The sequence below is a fragment of the Meles meles genome, chromosome 6 (genome assembly GCF_922984935.1).
Source record: "Meles meles chromosome 6, mMelMel3.1 paternal haplotype, whole genome shotgun sequence".
NCBI classification, from domain to species: Eukaryota; Metazoa; Chordata; class Mammalia; order Carnivora; family Mustelidae; genus Meles; species Meles meles.
Window position 1 is genome coordinate 27,113,512 of NC_060071.1, and position 19,824 is coordinate 27,133,335.

Below are 19,824 nucleotides of genomic sequence, written 5' to 3' on the forward strand. Positions count from 1 at the left end.
TCCTATGACCAGAGGGATAGAGCTTAGTGTATACAAGTTAGGGAGCCAGTGTCTGCACTGTGCTGTTCCCCACAGGTGGCTCTACATTTATACTGATGGGCAGCAGAGGGAAATGACACTGGCCAATTCCTGTGTTCCCTGAGAGGTGTCTCCATGGAAGCTGCCTCTCAGGGATGTACTCTAAGAAGAGTGACTAATCTCTCCATGGTGGGCCCCACATTCTCTTCAGATTGATGTGTCTAGGGTGTCTGCCTCCAGTTTGTTTGCATTCCTTCTTTCCAGGAGTAGGGCAGTGCCTTCCAGGCTTTATATCAGCCAAGCTTGCTGACCTTTAAAACTTCAGCCTTTACTCTGCTCTGAAGGGAGCCTGCTTCCCTCTCACTCTCTATGCCTGCCTCTCTGCCTACTTGTGATCTCTCTCTGTCAAATAAATAAATAAAATAAAAACAAAACAACAAAAAAAACAACACTTCAGCCTTTAACCTTTGCTCACTGCATGAAGTCATGTAATTCAACACTTCTCATTTTTCAAGCCGGTGACTTTGGTGAATTGTTCCCCTTGTGCATTACTTTGTCTGTTCCTCTCTCTCCCTTCTCATTTTTTTTTTCCACTTCTTACCTTCTTTGATGTGGCCTCTTCTCTCTCTTCAGTTGTGGTGTTTGTTCTTTAGGTCTATTTCTGGAGTATTTAGGATGATTTGATAGTTATCTATTTGTATTTATGGGAAGAGGTTAGCCACCACTATCTTTCTCTGATGACTTTATTATATTATTTCTTTAATAAATTCTTTCTTCTATGGTATTATCTTTCTCTTATAATATATTACAACCATTTTATATTGTATACATTTTTCTTATTGCACTAGTTTTTAGGAATTTTTTTTACGAATTTACTCTCATTTTTTACCAATTATCAAATTACTCTCCAACTATCTACTAATTTTGAAAAACAAATAAACAAACAAAAACTCCAAAGGACTTTCTTGTCCTCAGAATATTCCTCATTAACAGCATCCTGCTATTATTTTGATGACTTAATAATGTCTCTTCTCTCTCTGAGGACATTAATCACCATTACTTTGAAGTTTCTTCTGGTCCCATATTGCTTCTAATACCCCTGGTATCATTTCATCCTATTTGTTTTGGAGTACATTTTTATATAATAGAGGATTTCCTCACTTGTATCTTATTAATATTTAGAAATGAAGTACTCATGGATGATTAGAAGCTCCTTGTAGGTCTCACAGTGGAGTGAAGTCTGGGAATCTAGAGGAAGTACTGCTTGTGAGTATTTCTAGGTCTTTTACTAGACCTCTGGGTCATTTACTTTGGCTTATTAATTTCACAAGGATTTTTTTTTTTTTTTTTTTTTTTGGTCCTTTGCTTGGGAAGTTGCAAACCTTTGGACACATGCTAGAAACCAAATAAGGAAATGGCGTTGTGTGCTCACCTTTTATTTCTGTGTCACTGAATCTTGGGTTTTGATTCAGCCTCCAAAGATCAGGGAATTCCATGTTTTTATTGGGATAAGGAGAGACAATCACCAGCTCTGTTTGTTTGTTTTGTTTTTTTTTTTTTTTTTTTTTTTTTTTTTTTTTTAGCTCTGTTTGTTTTATGGTGTTTTAACTCCCTTTTCTCTTTTGGACCCATTACAAGTTCTTGTCCTGAGATACCTAGAACCTCTAACTCTTGAGATTCTTCATGGTTCTCCTTATCTAGAACCGTGACAGTCTGGATACTACCTCACTTGTGAGTTAACAAGTTGGCCTACTACAGTTTCATAGATTCTGGGAGAAGAGAGGAGATGCTTGGTTCAAAGACAAAGGACTTTATTATTCAGGTCACTGCAGTCATCATAAGTTCCATATTTCCCTCTATTCTCCTTGCCCCCCAAGTTCCATGGGATAAATGTGAAGCAGTTTGTGTCACAGCTGAGGATCTCTGAAGTTAGGAAACCCCAACATTTTTTTTTTCATTTTATTCTATTGCTTTTCAGTGTTCTGGAATTCATTGTTTATGCATCACACCCAGTACTCCATGCAATACATGCTCTCCTTCATACCCACCACCAGGCTCACTCAACCCCCACACCCCTCCCTTCCAAAACCCTCAGTTTGTTTTTCAGAGTCTACAGTCTCTCATGGTTTGTCTCCCCCTCCAGTTTCCCCCAACTCACTTCTCCTCTCCAACCCCAACATTTTTAATGTCTGCACATCTTTTCATGATGTATTTGATGAAGGAATTTCTTAATTTTTAACATATTCAATTTATCAATTTGTTCTTTTATGCTTATGTTTTAATGTCCTATTTAAGAGATGTTTGCCTTTCTCCAAATCATGCACATAATTTAAAAATTTCATTCTTGGGATGCCTGGGTGGCTCAGTTGGTTAAGCCACTGTCTTTGGCTCAGGTCATGATCCCAGGGTCCTGAGATCAAGTCCAGCATCAGTCTCCTTGCCCAACAGGGAGCCTGCTTCTCTCTCTGCCTCTGCCTGCCACTCTGCCTGCTTGTGCTCTCTCTCCCTCTCTGATGAATAAATAAATAAATAAATAAATAAATAAAATTTTAAAAAATAAAAATTCTATTCTTAAAATTTTAATATTTTAACATTCACATATAGGTCTATAATCTACTTCAACTTAATTTTTGTCTATGACATGAGGTAAGAGTCAAGGTTAATTTTTTCCTCCACTATGATATCCAGTTGCTCCATGACCACATATTGGAAAAACTATATTAAACAATGAATAGAATCCTAAAAACTGGGAGCATGTTTCAGTACTTAATATGTTACTACTTTAATGAACTACAGAATGCAAGACCAAATGCAGCTGCCATTATTGTGTATTTACCAAATGGTGATTGGGCTATTCAAAGCAAACAAATAAATAAAAGATCTGTTTTTAAGGAGGTTATAAAAAAACGATAGGAATAGACATTACACATATACTATAATTCGTAAAAATGAAGGAAAAAGTTATGTAATAAAATAGATAACATGTTTTTTCAACACTTTTTAACTGTTACTGTAGTACTGCAGTTGTCACTTTTGTTCCAAAATACCTGCTCACTAAGGAAAATTAGGGAGCCTGGACAAATTGTATCTCTTGATATATTAAGGAATTTCCTAGGAGATCTCAATTAAAGAAAAAGAGCACCAGGAAAGGCAAATTGGATTCATTAACAAACTTTTGGTTAATACACATGAAGGATCATTCTGAGTATGGTATCTGACACTCCCTTTCTTCTATGGTACCTGAAGAGATGTGGGAGGTGGAGGTTAAAGCTATCACTGAAACCATTGTAGGATATTGGGGCCCTTGCAGCCCCAATATATAATTTCTTAAGCCAGGGTCTACACAAAAGGGTGAGGTTAATTCTTTCTCACTATGCTACTAACCACTGTGCAGTTTTGGTCCTCTGAGAGCTACAGGACAAGTGAGCTAATTATAATGTCATCTTTTGAAGATTTTTTTTTTTTTTTGACAGAGAGAGATCACAAGTAGGCAGAGAGGCAGCAGAGAGAGAGAGAGAGACAGGAGGAAGCAGGCTCCCTGCTGAGCAGAGAGTCAGATGCAGGGCTGGATCCCAGGACCCTGAGATCATGACCTGAGCTGAAGGCAGAGGCTTTAACCCACTGAGCCACCAAGGCACCTCTATAATGGCACCTTTTGGACATGGCAGGTGCCAGATCAGATGGCAGTACCCAGCAACAAAGGAAATCATATACAATGGATAAAGCCTGTCAGATGTATCTAGTATTTTCTAAACTAGGATTAGAGGAAAGAAAATGGGAATTACATTTTGGCTGTCCAGAGAGCAAACTGGGCTTGTTCTTTCTTTCTCTCTCTCTCTCTTTCTTAAAAATGTTTTTATCTATTCATTTGAGAAAGAGAGAGCATGGATAGGGGGAGGGTCAGAGGGAGAGGGAGAAGCAGACTTTCTGCTGACTAGGGAGCTCAATGTGAGGCTCTATCCCAGGAACCCATGATCATAATCTGAGTTGAAGGCAGATGGTTAACTGCCTGAGCCACCCAGGTGCCCCATTATTTATTTATTTTTAAATATTTATTTATTTGTTTGTTTGTTTATCTATTTATTTACTTTAAAGAGAGAGTGAACATGAGTGGAGGGAGGGGCAGAAGGAGAGGGAGAGAATCTGACTTCCTCATTAGTGCACAGCCCAACTTGGGGCTCGATCTCAAGACTCTAAGATCATGACTCTGAGATGATGACTTGAGCTGAAACAAAGAGTTGGATGCTGAACCAACTGAGTCACCCAGGTATCCCTGGGATTGTTCCTTAGATGTGTGAAACATCCCTTTGAGGCTCTTAGATATAGATTATGAGCAGGGGAAGGGTTGACATGAGAAAGAATAGGGATCTAGTTAGCAGCTAGGATAAAGGACAAATAGAAAACTATCTTGAACATATAAATGTAAGGCACCATTATTATTGGATTTAAAACATTTAAATTATCTTACCTATTTGATTCTCTTAACCCAAGAGTTTGCAGCCAGTTTTCCTAAAATGAAAAAGAAGGAATCACGTGGAATTTAAGAAATTTGCCTACTATTTCAGTAGTCAATCCAGGTCTGGTGGAGCCTAGATCTATGGACATCATTCTCTAACTCGTGCCTCTTATTCTCTGCAGCCTCACTGTTTCCACATGCCTTCTCACCCTAAATCCCTCTCAACAATCCTGACCTGTCAGCCCACCAAGACCATTCTCAGGCAAATTCTGCTGAAAAACACTGCTCTTACTATATTTCTACTCTATTCAACATATGCAGAGACTCCCCACTGGCTCCTAGATTGCATATGAATGTTAAAAAAACAAAAACTTTTATTTATAAAAGAATAGTTGTGTGCTAATTTGAACAGCTAGATTGTACAAAAAATGGCTTGAAAATTCCCTTTTGATATCCTTAAAGAGCTGGATTCCATTATATATATATGTCTTGCTCTCTCTCCAGAACGTCTTATCCTCAGATTGGAGTTGAGAAGAAATATTGCTTAGGTTCCCTCAAATCATTCTTGGGCACCAGACATTGTGCTGGACCTCTGAGCAAATAAGCAGGTTACTTGTAACAGTGCCCAGGGAAAGACAAAGCTGTGGGTTGTGAAAGTTCCTTCCACATGGCATCCCTTTACTCAGTTTCTCAGTTTCTCAGTTTCTCAGTTGTTCACATGTTTTCATAGTGTAAGTCATAGTGAGCTAAGTTTGATTCATCATAGAATGATCTATATTAACTTTTAACTTTTCCAAGTTTACTTTCTCTTTCTCTCTCTCTCTCTCTACACACACACATGCACACACAGAGACATTCTTTTTTGCTAATATGTTGAAAATAAGTTGCAGACATCACAGCATGTCGCCTCTAAATATTTCAGATTCCATACCTATGAATGAAAGCACTCTACTCCCTACTCACAATACCACTAAAATAAAGTTATCATTTAGTATCTAATCTATGGTCAAAATTTTTCTAATTGCATTTGAAATGTCTTCCATAGCTATGTTATTTTGATCCAAGAATCAAGGTTCACACTCGACACTAATTATGTCTCTTCAGTCACTTCTGAACTAGTTTGGCACCCTCCTTTTTGATTTGTTGTGTTTGTCATGGCATTTACTTTTGTGAGGATTCCAGGTTGGTTATGCGCTAAATGGTAGAATGTCCCACATTCTGGAATACCTGATTGTTGTATCATGATTAGATTTGCAATGAACACTTTTTGGCAGTAATATCTCATTGGTGAAATAATTTTGATTAAGCACTAAATACTAAGTATTACATTTTCTGCTTTTGTGATAGGGAGTCTTTATCATAATGGGCATGTGTTCCTTAGCTTCCCACAAAATTAACAAGTGATATCAACACACGTAGATCTCCTTCTCTGAATGGAAAATGATATATCTCACATTAGATCCATGTTGCTTTTGAAATGTTTAGAAATTCAGCTCCATAAGCAGATCAGTAATCAGTCTTGGATCAGAATTTTCTGCATATTGTTCTCATAAATATTCTCTAAGAGAGCCAAGGTGGCAGTTGTGCTTCTAAATACTTTTACTTGCAACCTTTGGGAAAAAAAAAAAAGAACCCAAATTTGGACATAATCTACTTCTTTCTTTTGTTCTTTCTCTCTCTCTCTCTCTCTCTCTCTCTTTCCTCTCTTTCTCTGTCTTTATCTCTTTCTTTCTGATATGGGGCAGATGGAGTGGGATTTCTTATTAAAGTACCATATGAGTGATGATACATTTATCTACAACCAGATTCAGTGTTGGGAGGCACCCATATGATGATGTAATACAGTGTTCCAACTCACTGCACCAACTCCCTGCAGAGAACTGGTCCCCACTAGCCATGGTGACATCCATTACCAGAGGCATCCATTAAAATTTTTGAGTTAAAATTCCCCCCTATTTTTATATATCAATATAATTTTTAGTTCTTATAAGCCTTTATCTACCTTAAAACCCTTCAAACATTTGCAGACAACTCTATGTTCTCGGAAGAATTTCCTTCTCTGGTTTAAATATCTCCCAAATGGTCACCCCACTTATGGCTGAAAACATACAATAATTTAGCAGGTCTCCCTGTGAAAAGCAGAACATGTAGTTGTTTTGTTTAAAAGTTTCTCCTTCTGTTTTTCTGCAAGATTCCTGTAGTCAAGGTTTGTGCAAAGGAATTAAGCCTAGGCCTAAGGGGAGAACCGTGATGGCATCACCTTATGTATATGGAAGTCCTTATTATCCTTTATTAACATGTTTATTAGAATAGATAAGTTAGGCCATAATAGATATATGCCAAATCCTGCACTGAGGGGTAGGGATACAATGGTTAGCAAAATAGACATGGGGGTCATTGTCCTTATGGAACAAGGAGAGAAGAATGGAGGAAAAACCATTAATCTCACACTCATAGAAAACATACTTAACAGATGTTGATATGTGCTGTATAGAGATGTCATGAAATGTATAATGGGAGAATTTATCTGATTAGGAAAGTCAGAGAATTCGCTAGACAACTGCTAGATGTGAAATGGAGTGAAAGTGGATGTCATGCAGAGGGAAAAATATAACAGGACATGAAGCCTGGAAGGAGCATGACCTATTGGATCTGATCAAAGACCACTGAGTCTAAGGAGGAGAATGAAAAGGAGCATGCTGATGGATGGGCTTAGAGAAGTGGGCTGAGGATAGCTTACCCATGGCTTGTAGGTGATAAGCTATGGAAAGCCATTGGGAATGAAGGATGTGGTGATAGGAATGTGAACAAAATTGTGTGCCCAATCCCTTCCCTTTGAGGGTTTCTGCATAAGACAAGGTATAGCTGATGACCAAGAAGAGCATGTGCTGTTTCCTCATTGACATAATTCAGTCTCCTTTGATAGCAACTCTCACTCCCTGTCTGTCTTAGCTTGGGCAGTCATGACAGAACACAGGAGGCTGGATGGTTTAAACAACAGACATTTATTTTCTCAAGGTTCTGGAGGCTGGGAATCTATGATCAAGGTCCTGGCTGATGCAGTTGCCAGATGAGGGCCCACTTCCTGGCTAGTAGATGGCTGACTTCTTCCTATGTCATTACATGGTACTGAGAGAGAAATGCTGGTGTTTCTTTGTCTTTTTATAAGAACACTCCTCCAGCCATGGGGGCTCCATCCTCATGACTTCATCTAATCCTAATTCCCTCCCAGAGGCCCCTCCTCCAAATACCATTATATTGGGAGGTTAAAACTTCAATATATTAATTTTGGGTGAACACTGACATTCAGTCCATAACACAACCCTTTCAAAGACCATCAAGTAAAAGGCCAGCAACAATGATAATAACAATAATAGCCAACCTTTACGTAGCACTTTCTATGTGTTTGGGATGCTTTTAGATGTTTTACATATATTCATTTATCCTTCTAGCAGTGGCTTAAAAAATATAAAATCCCAACCACCCTCTTTGAAAAGGAATTAACAGCAAAATTATTGTGCTTCAGTTTGTCTGCATGGGATATTGGTCAACCAAACACCCAGCCTTTCTATCTTTTTTTTTTCTTTTTAAAGATTTATTATTTATTCGTGGAGGGAGGGGCAGAGGGTGAGACAGTGTTAAGCAGACTCCATGCTGAGTGCAGAGACCCATCTCACACCCTGAGATCATGACCTAAACCAAAACCAAGAGTTGGACACTTAACTGACCACCGCCCAGATGCCCAACACACATTCAAATTTAGACCCTCAGATAAATAATGCAGAAGCACTCAGTGACCACCCAGCCTTTCTGCTCCCACTTCCACCTCACCTTTTCTCTTCCTTGGTAACATGCTAAGTCTTATCTCAGCAGTTCAGATTCTCAGGTAGCACCCAGAGATCACCCCGAAGAAAAGTCCTGTTTATGTCCCCATTAGGACTAGCCTCATACTAACGGGTCCATGACTATCTCTCTTGTTTATCAGTCATCTCTGCCCCCAAACCCAATGTGTGGGTCACTGTAAAGCTTAAAAAAATATATTCGTGGAATAAATGCATATAATTTTGGCCTTGACATCTGTTAGCCTGTCCAAGCCTGGTGTATTTCTGCCCAAAGTGTCTTGAATCAAATATCTTTTTTTTTAAATTTTTAAAGGTTTTATTTATTTATTTGACAGAGAGAGAGATCACAAGTAGGCAGAGAGGCAGGCAGAGAGAGAGGGAAGCAGGCTCCCCGATGAGCAGAGAGCCCGACGTGGGGCTCGATCCCAGAATGCCGGGATCATGACCTGAGCCAAAGGCAGAGCCACCCAGGTGCCCCTTGAATCAAATATCCTGCTCAAATATCTCCCACATAAGCATATTCCTAGTTACTTATTAACATCTGTCAAACCTGTGCTCCTAATTCTGCTTCCTGGAATTGGCCTTTGCATATTAAGGTCCTTCAAATATTTGGAAATATAATGCCATTACCAATAAGTCTTCCATTTTTGTTCAAAATGCTTTGTTGTCTTCTCTTAATCAGATTCCCTTTACTAGGCTGGTTGGACATAAGAAGTATTTTTATCTAACTTGTTCCTCAGAATATTCAACCTTATTAATAATTCCACTTTTCCAATTTTCCTATTCAACAATGAACTTTAAAATAAGTTTCCAACCATGAAGTGACTTCAGATATAATTAATTCAGTGCCTAATGCTGTGTCCTATTATTCCTAATAGGAATAAAATACTTCTGTTTATGCGGCATAAGGCTATACTAGCATTTTTTAATTTTAATTTTTATGTATTGATTTATTGGTCTATTGATTTTTGCTGGCTTAAATTTTGTTGCAGTCCAAACTCTGAGGCCTTTTCTCAAATCATCTCCTGCCCATGATCTCTTCTTATTCAGTTCTTATATACTTAATTTTTACTTTTTATCCCTTTAAAACTTCTTCTTAGTTTAAACTGATCACAATAACATGGGGAGAATATTTTGGGCATTAGTTTCATCTAAGATATTCCCCTCATTCCACAGAATGCTCAGCTCTGGTTCATAATGTTATGATGTTCCATATTTTCAAATGTGAACAAATGTTTATGATGCTGGGAAGCATGTTCTCAGCTGATACTAACTTCTATTCTCTGAGCATGACTCCAATCCTCTTTAAACCTCTATACTGTTCAGCATATAGCTGCCACATTTCTGTTTTGACCACAGCATTCAGTGTGCACAAACACCTGCTAAAAATCAAGACATACAGGCGCTCTTTGGCTTTCCTCTGACCTGCAATTGTGGTAGCTCTCTTGAAAATGGTTTGATGTAAACTTTTTTTCCTCCCCCCACTGATTCCATCTTATTCATAGTGATTAGAGCATACTTTATTAGAGGCTTAAAAACCACCCAATAATTATTTATTCTTACCATTGAGGAGAGATTGTTAGATTTACCAGTCTATCTCAAACCTACCATTCCCCTCTTAGGAAAATCATAAGAGCTTGGGCTAGTTTCTACTATTCCATAATCGCTACCTTCTCTGCACTTCCAAGGGTTTGTAGTTAACATCTATATGGAGATAATTCTCTTGAACTTGAAACTTTCAACCTAATTGTAACCACTAAATGTTACCTTCCACAGCTAAAACTTCCTGGAAGGCCACGTTAGTCTTACATTTTCCTATGACCCCTGGATCTCTCATTATTTCTATAGCTCACTAGAGAGCACCATCTCCTGTTCTAAAATCCTCCTGCCTCCCATTGCTTTGCTGGGCTTCACTTAGCATTAACATTTATTGCCATCTTTAACTTCTATTTTTATATCCAATCAAGTTCTAAGACTTGGTAATCTTACCTATCTGGCAGCTGTGCCCTCTTTTTAAATCCCAAGGTCTAGTTCATGTTCTTATATCCTCTTGCCTGGGGCATTCCCAATATAACCAGACCCTGCCCTTTGCTTCTCTCCCCATATGTTACAGAAGATCAGTTTGCTGAAGCCCTGATTTTATCCTGGTATTTTCCTTTCCAACGCTTTCAACGTTTCTCCATTTCCTATGGAATCAAGTCTTCCTTTTTTGCCTCTTCTTGGCCATAGTATGTTAGGAAATCTTCATTCTGTCATTCACTTCACATTCCTTTGGTGGCAGACTGAAGTTTATGACTTGATTCATTCTGCTGGTCAATCTTGTCTGTTGCTTCCATCTGGAAGCCTGGGGAAACCTAAAAGGGAGGCAGCAAGGAGCTTGGGTTCAGACTCTCAGGCCAAACACCTCCTTGAAATATATTTCCTTTACTAACAGAATGGAAATATCTATTAAAAAATACTATCATATGATCTCCCTGATATGAGGACATGGAGAAGCAACATGGGGGGGTAGGGGGATAGGAGAAGAATAAATGAAACAAGATGGGATTGGGAGGGAGACAAACCATAAATGACTCTTAATCTCACAAAACAAACTGGGGGTTGCTGGGGGGAGGTGGGATTGGGAGAGGGGGAGCGGGCTATGGACATTGGGGAGGGGAGGCGAACCATGGGAGACTGTGGACTCTGAAAAGCAACCTGAGGGTTTTGAAGGGTCAGGGGTGGGAGGTTGGGGGAACAGGTGGTGGGTGATGGGGAGGGCACGTTTTGCATGGAGCACTGGGTGTTGTGCAAAAAGAATGAATACTGTTACGCTGAAAAAAAAATAAATAAATAAAAAGGGAAAAAAAAAAAACTCAAAAAAAAAAAAAATACTAGTAGGATTGTAAAATGTGGCTGAGGAGTCCTGACAACAGTGCTCAGAGTGTGATAAACACTTGCTGTATAAATGCATGCAGTTGCCTAGTTTAGGAGATTGAAGTGTTCGTTATTTCAAGTACTATAACTTAACTCCAGTGAGCCTACCTTACTGAGTGAGTTACCTTACTGAAGAGACGGTTGGTCATACAGATAAAGAACAAGGTTTACAGTTAGACAGACCTGGGTTTGAGGTTCAGCTAAGCCACGTGTTAGCTCTATGACCAAAGGAAAACTAGTTACGGTTAGTTACAAGAGTCCGGTTATGACATCCTTTTAATGCAATGCCTTGTGAGCAGTTAAAAAAGAATTATTGAGGGGTGCCTGGGTGTCTCAATGGGTTAGAGCCTCTGCCTTCAGCTCGGGTCATGATCTTGGGGTCCTGGGATCAAACCCTGCATCAGGTTCTCTGCTCAGTGGAGAACCTGCTTCCTCCTCTCTCTCACTCTGCCTGCCTCTCTGCCTACTTGTGATCTCTGTCAAATAAATAAAAAAAAATTAAAAAAGAATTATTGAATAAATGGAATCCTGAAAATGGTCTAAGAAAGATGAACTGGAACACAGCACTATCACTTTCTATTTAAATAAATGTGAGCAAGGCACTTGACCCCTCCCCATTTCACTTTTCTCATATGAAAGTGTAAGAATCAAAGAAATAATGCATGTAAATAGAGTAGCATGCTCAGATTTACTTGGCTCTCAATAAATGTTAATTTTAATACATCATAATAAATAATAAATAAGACATGATGCATAATGTTCCTGGTGGAGCTGGTGTGCCGTAAACATCCAATAAATGATATTTGTCAAGCATCATCACTGTTGTTGTCATTATCATCATTCTTCTTATCATTCTACCTTTTCCAATTCCAAAATTATTCCATTTGATAGAAAAGGCATAGATAGTATTTGAAATAGACTTAAACTCAGAAAAGTGGAAATCCAATGACTAGCTAGAGGCAGGTAATTCTTTCAGCTATTTCCAAGGCTGGAATTTAATCAAGGATAACAGTATTCTGGATTTTTACTTTATTTCACTCTGTGTGTGTGTGATATTCCTTAGTTTACTGTTGGAGACTAGAGAACATCTTTTTCCTTTATGATCACTATCCTACTCAATGGATCCTCTGTTATTTTTCAGAAAATAGGTGAAGAACCATGAAAAATGATGAGAGAGCTTACTGGGAATTTCAAAGAGCAAAAAGGCAAGTTGAAAGCTTCTAGGACAATTGTCCCAAGGGAGACACCTGTGCCAGTGACCTTTGCTTAAGATTTTAGAATTTTCTCAAGGCCTAATAATTCCTCTTTATCCCTATTACTTTACTGTGTGCTTACACTTCATCTCTACCACCCTCTCTCCTTTCTTCCACAGGTATTTCCACTCTTATTCTTAATTTTCTCTTGGAAACTCTTTTTATCTTTGAGGACACCTTTAGCTCTTCCATCCCGACTTATATTTTTCCTCCCCTCCTCTCTTGCTTTTGATTCTTAATATATAAATTTTTAAAATATTTTAAATGTTTTATACATTAAAGAAAATTTTCATATCTCTTAGAAAAAGTGAATTTATAATCCTTTGTTACTCTTCTCTGTGATCCTTGAGTTGTTTTTTTCCCCTCTCTGATTAGTAATTTTCATTTTTAGGAGAGTAGAAAAAGATATTTTACCCTGAAGACAATGTTTTTGTTGAAATAGGTGACTTTATTTGAATTTGCTTATGGTTAAAAAATATATTTACACATGCATACCTATGCTAGACCTATTTTATGAGCACACAGTTACAACATGTGATCCCTACTGGGTGTCGGAAACTATCATAGCTTCTGTATTTAGCATTTCCAAGTCTCATTCCACAGTGAGCCTTCAAACACAATTTTTGCCCATATTTTCAGATAAGAAAACTGTTGTTTACAAAGATAATTATTTGGGGAGCACAAGACTGAGAAGTGGCAGAGAGTAGCTTCAACCCAATGATCGCTGAGTCTAAACTTCCTCTGACTGGGGGATACTGAAGTATGGCTGAAAGAGCAGAAAACTCCAGGGTTGGCATAGGGTTTTCATGTACTTCTAACAAAATTTATCTAAAAAAAGTTTATATTAAAACACATAGGATGTGTTATATGATAGACTGCAGATTTTTCATGAATTTTAAAGCTACCATAGGTAACTTCAAAGTCATCAATGACAGCAACACTCTTGTGGGTTTCTTCATGAATTTTTTTAACTTTTCATTTTGAAATAACTATAAGATATGCTCAGGTAAATAATTATTTAAAATAAAATACATCTTTTAATTTTATTTATGCATATTAAATAAATGTATTTTACTTTAAATAATTATAGGAAAATGCAACAGTAATGTAGAGAAGTCCTGTGTATCCCTCACCCAGTTTCCCCCAAAGTTTGCATTTTATATAACTACAGTGTCAAAACCAGGAGATTGGGATTTTTATAGTGTGTGGGTGGACATAGTTTAATGCCATTTTATCACATGTTTATATTTCTGTACCCACAATCTCAGTGAAGATACAAAGCCATTCCATCACCCTGTTCCATCATCACAAAGATCTCTCTCCTGCTGCGTTTTTATGGTCATACTGCATTTCTAATCCCCAACAACTGCCACTCTATTTTCCATTTCTACACTTTCTTCCTTGAGGGCATTTTATATAAGTGCGATCACACAGTACGTGACCTTATGAGATTGGCTTTTTTTTTTTCCTCACTCCACACAAAGTCCTTAAGTACTATCCAAGTTGTAGAGTGAATAACTAGTTTATTTCTTTTTACTGCTGACTGATATTCCACAGTATGGATGTACCAGAGATTCCTTAACTATGTACTTGCTGAGAGAAATTTTAGTTGTTCCCAGTTTGGGGCTATTACAAATTAGGCAACTATGAACATTATTATACTAATCTCTTAGAGCTGCTAACACAAAATGCCACAGACTGGGTAGCTTCAACAACATAAATCTATTTTCTCACAGTTTTGGAGACCAGAGTTCCAGATCAAGGTGCTGTCAATGTTGGTTTCTAATGTTCCTAGCTTGTACACAGAACCTTCTCACTTTGTCCTCACATGAACTTTCCTCTTGGAGAAGGGGTAGGGGGGAGAGAAAGAGGTATTAAAAAAATTCTATATTTAAGGAAAACATCTTTCAAAATTGAAAGTGAGGGCAAGATACTCTATGATTAATGAGTTAGAGAATTCATTATTAGCAGGGATGAACTATAAGAAACATGAAAGGAATTTTTTCATGCTGAAGGAAAATGATACTAAATGGAAGTTGTCCACTGAAGGATTGAAGAGCTCAGATAAATGTAAATATATAGGGAAATTTAAAACACTTCTTATTTCTTAATATCTTCAAAAGGCAATTAGCCATTTAAAGAACAAGTAATAATAATGTAGAATTAAGTTTATAATATATATAGAAATAACATGGTACATAGCACAAAGGATATACACTTGTAAGTTTCTAATATCCATATGATATGTAAATAATATAATACTAGTTTATAGTAGACTCTGATAAAAGATGCATATTATAAAGCATAGAGCCGCCAATTATAAAAAAACCCACAAAGATGTATAGCTAAAGCAAATAAGGGAGATATAGTGAAATATGAAAAAATACTTAGTTGATCCAAAAGAAGACATAAAAGAACTATAAGGACCAGAGGACTATAGAAAAAATAGAGAACAAATAACAAGACAGAAGACAAATAGAAGCATAGCAACAATCACATCAAATGTAAATGGACCAAATACTCAAATTAATTACCTAATACATTCGTTTTTCAACAGCAGTATTAGTGCTCTTGATTATTTTGAAATCATGACAGTGGAATCATGTAAAGAATGTGACAAATAAGATGTGTGAAAGAAGTAAGATTTCATTTTTATTTTGTTAGCATTTTTTTGCCAATTGTTTTAAATGAGTGTTTAAAATAGGAAGGCTGATGTAAAAAATGTGCCAATTATCAGTATATTATTTATGCATTCCCCAAATAGATTTTGAATCTCTCAACTCAAGCATTTTTCAAATTGAAAATATATAATTACTACTTTCAAGTCTGTCCCTTCCAGATTGGGCTTTTAGCTCTCGCTCTGTAGCTGACTCAGACTTCACCAGGGCGGGTGACAGAAAAGAAAGAGCTGGGCATGGTCTGGTGCTGGGGTGACAAGAGAAGGATAGGAAGAGAGGACTAGTGTCTCAGGGCATAGAATCCTGGATTACACTGCTCAGAAGTGGGTTGGGTGGGTTTGATGCTAGAGCCAGATCATCATAAGTTTCTCCTAAAATTATAGTCCATAATTTGGTAAGGCAGATGAAGCACCAGTATTTTAGAATCCATGCTCCTAAATTAAGAAATAAATTACAGCTTTGAGATTCTGCATCAATCTTAAATCGTGAAACCCCTTCACTTTAATTATGATGTCTTCTAATATTAAATATAAATTGTTTTTCTTCTACTTGGTCCAATCTAACAGCTAGAAATAAAGGAATAGTGTTGCATGTGAGTGTTCTTATAGAGTCATTATTTCTTTCTTTTTTTTTTTTAAAGATTTTATTTATTTATTTGACAGACAGAGATCACAAGTAGGCAGAGAGGCAGTCAGAGAGAGAGGAGGAAACAGGCTCCCCGCTGAGCAGGGAGCCCGACGCGGGGCTCGATCCCAAGACCCTGGGATCATGACCTGAGCCGAAGGCAGAGGCTTTAACCCACTGAGCCACCCAGGCGCCCTAGAGTCATTATTTCTGATAGAAGGGCTCCGAAGTACAGGCCATGCCATTGCCTTTTTCCCAGAAGATGCGTCTGTGTGTGTGTGTGTGTGTGTGTGTGTGTGTGTGACCTGTATGGAGAACAAGAGAAAGGGAGAGAGAAAAGAGAGAGAGAAAGTGGGAGAAGGAGAGAGAATGTTTTCCTCTCTTGCCACCTGACACAGCATTTTTTTTTTTAACAGTGGTGGTCCTAAGAAGTGAAACTTCCCCGAGTGCATGGAGTTGTTGCCCCTGTGAAATCCTGGAAGACCTTGAATTCTCAGGTTGATGGATTTTCTGGTTTTAAAATTTTCCTGGGGATTGTCAGCATGGGGTTCCACACTGACCTTCACTCCCCTTTCCTCTTTTGAAACCCTTTGGCTTAGAGCCATGACTTGTGTGACTTAGATATTTCACTGTCCTGCTCTTGTGCATATTTAGCTCCTCTCTGACACTTCTGTTACTACTTCCATGTGATCTTCTCTGTCTTTCTCTAGCTCCAAGTTTCAACAGGACAGGTGGATCTGGACAAGGTCTTCTGCAGTATTACCTCATTTAGTTAACACATCTAGCAAGAGTGCACCTGCAGCTCCTAACCTCCATGAGCCAGAAATGTCCACTGAATCCTTTTTAGTTCAGTGTGACTGCAAGCCCCATCACTTAGTTTAATCCCAGTTATTACTGGGCAGGCACCTTACTCCCCCTCCAGGGACTTAGGGATTTCCATTCTACTCAGACCTGTAGAGAAGGGCCTCCACAGTCAGCCTCATAGCTCAGGTCTCTGTACTGGAAATCCTGGTCACATTTCACTTGTGCGAACTGCAGTCTCAGGATTAAGTGGTGAGTCTGGGAATACTGGGCAAAGCATCCAGCCATTCTGTCAGATGAGGGCTGTCAGGTTGCCAGCAGCAGTTTGTACCCCATCATCGTCTGGGTGGCCTGAATTTCACTCATTCATGTGTGAATGCACCTAGAGAAACGCTTTTTCTGCTTGCAAATCTCACTCTGGTATTAAGAGAGCAACACCCCCATCAAACAGTTAGACTCATCTCTTGTGACAGAGGCATGTAACGCACCATTCTAAAAGTCTATAATCATTTGCTAGCTCTAAAGCTGATATGTCAGGGCTTTCTTCTTGTTGCATTTAACTACCTACTTCATTTCAAAATGCTCTGTGTGTGATTCTCTTTATTGATGTAGGGAAATGCTATATGCAGTTAGGGTCCCATTAGCAGTTCAGCAGGGAATTGTCTGCATTCTAGCAGTGCTCAGAAGATAACCCAAATGCAAATACCCATTATGTCTGCTCCTTTGACTAGCAATTCCAAGCCATCTGGATATGGTTGGTATGGTTTTATGAGAAAGGGGGATGGTTAGGGGGCAAGGGGAGTGTGGACACACAGTGTGGAAATTCTAAATGACATTCCTTGCTCCAAAGACTTTATCTTTTATCTTTTACTTTAGCATATTTGAGGTTCTTTTCTCTTACAATAATATTTGCAAGAAAATTTTATTTTGAAATGTTTAAATGCATGTAAAACCAGAGAGTAGTATAATGAAACTCTGTATGCATCACTTGATTCAATAATTACGACTATTTCTCCACACTTTTTCGTATTTTTACCAAAATACCAAATTTTGGGGGTTTTAACTTCAAACCCAAACCTCTCATCATTTTATCCTTAGGTACTTGAGAACTCATTGTTTAAAAAAAAAAAAAAAGGAGTTTTAACAGCTAAAACAATGTCATTGTGCTACCAACAAAATTCCCAGTACTTCTCTGACATCCCATATGTAATGCCCAGTCTATATTCAAAAGTATTTGTGTGGCTTCCTTGCTTAAAGCAGTATCAGACTCCACTGTCCACACTTGGAAATACCTACATGTCTGTTGAATGTCCTTTGTTCTCCAACAGAACCTCCATCTGCTTGTTTTCCATAGCATTTGATGCCAGCAAGCCAGGTCAGAGAAACCAGAGGGGTTCCTGCAGGAACAGCCAACAGGGTCCTTTGTTGCACACAGGACAAATCAAACATGAGCCAGCAGGACATGAAAGCAGAGCTTATTGAAAGTATATAGAGAGATACAGAGTGTCTGGGAAATTCAGAAAGGAAAGGAGTGAGTCTCCTCTTTGGAGTCCGGGGATTTTACTGAGGACAGTGTTCTGGTGTCCATGTCCTCCCAGACATCCAGGAACCAGTTAGAACAAAGATGAGGACCGGTGTAATTCCTTGGAGCCAGGGATCTTGGCGTTGAGATGTCTAGCTCTGGTGGTCTGGAATCTGCATATGATAGCTTCATCTGGTCATTCTCACCTGGTCCTTCCTTAGATGTTATCTGTTCTGTAGAAATCATTAACTCCTTGTCCCTTACAAGGAGGACATAAGTCATTTGTATTACAAGGCATATGTCCAGTGGGGTGGAGGTGCAGGTCCTAGAACTAGGTCATTTAACCTGTTCTATTACTCCTCGTTCTGTGCATTGCAAATACTGCATCACATCTGATGCCATCTCTTCCACTTTTAATAGGGCTTCTTGGTGCAAAACTACTTTCCCTCATCAATTAGAGCTATCTGGCTTTCCAGTAATCTGGAAAGATTACTGTATAGGAAATGAAGGACAGATATGAGATCTCTCCCCCCAGTTGTCAATTTGCAGAGTGGGTGGTGCTCCAGTTCTCTCCAGTGTTGTCCAGTGACTGTTCCCGCTTTCTCCTCCTCCTGCTCCCCCGTCCCCTCTTTCTCTTCCCTTTCCGTTTCTCTCTTTCACCTCTTTCCCTTCTCACCCTAGCACCTTGTTAAATATCATTATAAACTTACTCATTCTTACACATTCAGTGTATTTCAATCAGTTACAATGGTTATGTTTTGATTCTCACATATTTCTGTCTTTGGTCAATGGAAGTCCCATAAGTTGGCTTCTGTGACTTTTCACATGATTCTCCCTAGGATGTCCCAGAATCATTTTTTTTTTTTTTTTACATTTCTTTTTCAAGCCCTGGTATCAATTATCCCTCTCCAAAGCTCTGCCCCCATACAGTGGGGAATAGATTTTAGAATATATCTGTGGAGGCCGAGAAAATTAAGGCCATCCCACCTCAGGTTTAGCTTTAGCATAAGTACAGCCATCTTGGCAAAGCAAAAGCTGGCACCTTGCACCCCCTCTCCACTTGCTCCCCTCCCCTCGGTAGTATGTGTGACATTCCTCAGCCACCCCTGGCTGCCCTGGGGGAAAAGCAAATAGTTAACTTGCAAAGATCACAATCCTGCAAGGCAGGAGTCTCCCTTGGTTTACAAATGTCCTAGAGACTTACAACAAAGAAGCTATCATAACAATAGCACAATTTCCAGAGGCAAATAACTCAGTTCCTCAAGCTCTAAATAAAGTTAAATTTCTCCTAACCTAAATCTCACTAACAAGGACACTTGATAGGAGAAATGTGAAACTTTATCTCTAAACCTTCAAGATAGTGTCAGCGATCATTCCCAAGCATATGACCCACTGATACACATCTAAAGGGTCTCACGAGAAGATTTTTATTATTGGTAATGAATAACCTTTTCCCCAGACAACAGCTAGCCCCTCAAGGTCCTGGAAACCTGCTTCCAAAATTCCTTAGAGACTTAGATCATCCATAACCCCCTTTGTCCTCACCCACCCCAGAGTCCACCCCTACTCTGCCTTTAAAAACTCTGACTGTAATCTGGTTCGGGGTCCAAGTCCCTACTCTGCTGCGTCAGGTATACTTGGACCCAAGCTTAAGCATGTCAAATAAACCCTCATGTGATTGCATCGGTGCTTGGCTCCTTGGTGGTCTCTCAGA

At 38.7% G+C, this 19,824-nt stretch overlaps 1 protein-coding gene and 1 non-coding gene across 3 annotated transcripts in view; one reads left to right on the forward strand and one right to left on the reverse strand.

Moving 5' to 3' along the window:
* GABRG3 (gamma-aminobutyric acid type A receptor subunit gamma3) overlaps positions 1 to 19,824 on the forward strand; it is a 675,960-nt gene that overhangs the window by 197,734 nt on the left and 458,402 nt on the right. The gene's annotated exons all lie outside the window — the stretch shown is intronic.
* Positions 5,176 to 5,243, reverse strand: LOC123945383. Its single transcript, XR_006819212.1, has one exon. It is a non-coding gene; the product is annotated as a small nucleolar RNA SNORD29 (small nucleolar RNA).